The 3,355-nt window shown below is 38.4% G+C and overlaps 1 pseudogene; it reads right to left on the bottom strand.

Moving 5' to 3' along the window:
* Nucleotides 1-222: 222 nt before the first annotated feature.
* Nucleotides 223-319, bottom strand: LOC130036996 (uncharacterized; annotated as a pseudogene).
* Between the last annotated feature and the right edge of the window lie 3,036 nt (nt 320-3,355).

The raw sequence follows: 3,355 nt of genomic DNA, 5'->3' as shown, positions 1-3,355 counted from the left end.
CCATGGTTGCTTTGATTGCTCAGATGTGTTTCTTGCAGGCATCAGAATGTTGGGTTCAGTTTTCTAATTCATCTTCCTATTCTGTGCCTCTGAATTGGCACATTTAGTCCATAGACATTGAGAGCGATTGTTGTTATGGGGATTTGTGCTATCTTTATGTAGAATTTTTGTACTTGTGGGGATTGCCTTAGCTTAAAGTACCGTGTTAGTTCTTCTTGCAACAAAAATATGGAGCTCTTTACAAGTTTGCATGTCGTCTCTGTGCAAGGACCATGATAATCTCTGTATCATTTCAATTTTAGTATATGTGTAACCAAACCTAGTAGGAGTTAATTTTTCTCTTCTGATTACTTTGAGTGTTGTCCTTACTTACCCTATGGCAGAGAGTGGTACCTAATCAAGGAAAGTATTTCAAAGCAGCTTGATAGATTTAGAACTTTAATGTCCCAGAAAGAAAAATATGGTTTTTACCATATTATCTTTTACCATAATCAAGGCATCAGTTTTACAAAATAATTCTTTTAGAAGATGTTATATGAGTCCTGTTTAATGCACTTCCCTGAAACCTTCATTAATACCATTAAACTAGAGCCTTTTGCTGTTCTCACCTCAGTCCCGCGTACACCTCCAGGAAAAGGTGGATGGTGTTGTCTGCACTTTGACCACCTTGAATGTAAGTAGGATTTTTCTCCTGAAGGAAGAGGTGAGGAGCATATTGATGATTTCATTCCACATTATTATAAGTTCAACTTGAACGGAAGTTGAGACTCATGAGGCTCCTGTAAAGGACAGAAAAAAGGGTCTCAGTGAAGTTTAATGGCCAACACAAATTAACATCACAGATGACTCAAAGCAGCCTGTGTTCTTCTTTGTGTATAGTGAGTTTCATACCTAATGATAGTGATTCTTAGCCATGACACACGGGCAAAACAGACCTATAATTAAAAATCTAGTTCTCTGAGCAGAGTGGGGTTTCTTAGGTGATTGAACAAGTGTATAGTAATTTATTACTAAGCACATACGTAGTTTGAATGATGTGTACTTTTTGATCTAAAATTAATTCCAAATATGTCTAAAATGACAGTCTCCTGACCCCGCACCTGGCTTTCTTCACCGGGGTCCCTTGGAGGGGGTGTGTTGAGTTTCCCTCACCGCGCCGAGCAGAGCCCTGGCACCTGAAGACCTCTGCAACCAGCCATAGGTACGCTTTAAACCACTCTCCCCAAGCTTGAAGGAGCCTCATGCATGAACGAATCTGACAGAGGAACCCAGGTGTGCGCAACCGGGGGATGAGATCTCCAAGGCTGCTCAGATCAAGACTGGGCCCCCTCCAACCAGATCCCCCATCTCCTACTAGCTAAGTGTTACAACCACGAACTGCCCCTGGAGCCATGTAATCACATCAATGGCCAAGATACAGAGACTGGATTTTGTTGATAAGACAACAACAATTATTGTCCAGTTCTCACTCTGAGAGAACCTGGTAGGCATCTGCGAGTATCTTGCCCTTGTGTTTACGAGTCATTTACACTTCTTTCAATACAGATTATATGATCATGGTTTATGCTTATTTTTACTATTGAAGTTTAATAGCTAAATACTGATTTTTTAACAGCACTAATTTATTAAAAACATTCATCCTTGGCCTATCATATTAATTGCCAGTATTTGTTGGTTTTGCTTGTTTTTTGATTACTTAAATTGGTTTTGATCCTTTTCTTTCAGGTTGAAAAATTTTGACACAAATGAGTATATGTTTTTCTTTATCTTCTACAGTTTTAAACTGAGAACAACTGTTTGTTTTGTACAAATAAGAAACCTGTGCATTTACTATTTCTTCTCATTTTATTTACATTTTAACACATCTCGATTCATCTACAAATTATCCTAGTAAGTGTTCTCATATTGAAAGAAACCACCAATTTTTTCAATCATAGCACTGTAGCACTGTCCTCCCGCGGTTCATCCATTTGCTCGAGCGGGAACCAGTAACATCTTACAACAAATTGTGACACTTGTTGTCACTGGCTTTAGCCTATCGAATACGTCATGGGTAGCTTGCCAGGCTCTTGCTATGTGGACGAGATATTCTGGGTAGCTTGCCGGGCAGAGGAATCAGAATCAGGATTGGCCTCCTGCAAGGCAAATGCCCAACCCGCTGTGCTGTAAACGTTATCTAAAATATACTAGTAATAACAAATGTTGTTTCATTAACAGTGCAATATAAACAATTATTAGGTAATTTTCATGATTATTTAATGAAATAGCTAAGCTCTTGAGTATAATGGGAGTATTTTTCTAACACAAGAGTCTGACGAAGATGAAACTGTTATAACCGTCTTGTAGAATTCCATCTCCCAAGCCTGCTTCATTCTACCCCACTATCTATCTAATCCGGTCTTCTTCTGGGATTCTGACCTCCTGATTGGCTAGCCTCTACCTTTCACCTGCCTACTTTATGACATCATTCTCCCACCAAACCAACCACCAACTGGTAGAATCTTGGGGGTCCCATGTAGTTGCTTGTAAACAAATTTGAATCATCATGGCAAGTGACGAGTGACCAATGACCAATCACCAGTGAGCAGTCCTCTCCACTGAACACTTGCGGTCTTAAGCCGCTTCAGTGTTCAGACGTACTCTCGTACCGTCTCCTCTTCTCGTCTACCTTTCATCGTTATTTCCTCTTCTCTGACCATGTCAGGTAAGGAATAATACTTTTCAAAGCTTTTCATTAGATTTATCATCCCTAAACTTAGCAGTCAAGGAAAAACAGCACGTAGTAATGAAAGAAAGTATTCAAGTAGAATTTTATAAGCCTCATTTTAGCTTGACTTTGACATTTGCTGTGTGATTTTAGACACTGGCTTACTTTCTCTCACATACAAAGTGTTTTTCCTCATTGATTACATTCTATTTTAGACATACTTAGGAGCTCAAATACACAAACACACATACACACACACGCAGATATATATATGGGTCAATTCTCTGTGTTTCTTTTTCCTTTTAATAGTGAATTTTACATGATATTCACTGAAAACAAGTAAATCAGAGAAAGTATTTTTACAGAAACAGAAAATATAGATGCTGTGAAAAACTGTTAATATATACTAGCATGTGTTCTCTGTAATGGTCTCTCCACTTGTATTTATACATCAGTATTTTGAATATAGTGATATTACAAAGTAATAATCATTAATCTTTGAGTTTTCTATTTAAACCAGGTAATAAGAAAATATGGGGCATGGGGAAGGTGTGGACTGCTGATTGTTAGGGAGGCAAGCCCTCTGTGGTAAGCAAGTTTGGGATCACTTTCATAAAACATTGACCAATCGACACCAAGACAATATGA

Source organism: Sorex fumeus, unplaced genomic scaffold (assembly GCF_029834395.1).
Source record: "Sorex fumeus unplaced genomic scaffold, SorFum_2.1 ptg000070l, whole genome shotgun sequence".
Classification (NCBI taxonomy): Eukaryota; Metazoa; Chordata; class Mammalia; order Eulipotyphla; family Soricidae; genus Sorex; species Sorex fumeus.
The sequence above is the reverse complement of the archived record's forward strand: the minus strand, read 5'-3'. Positions and strand labels throughout refer to the sequence as shown.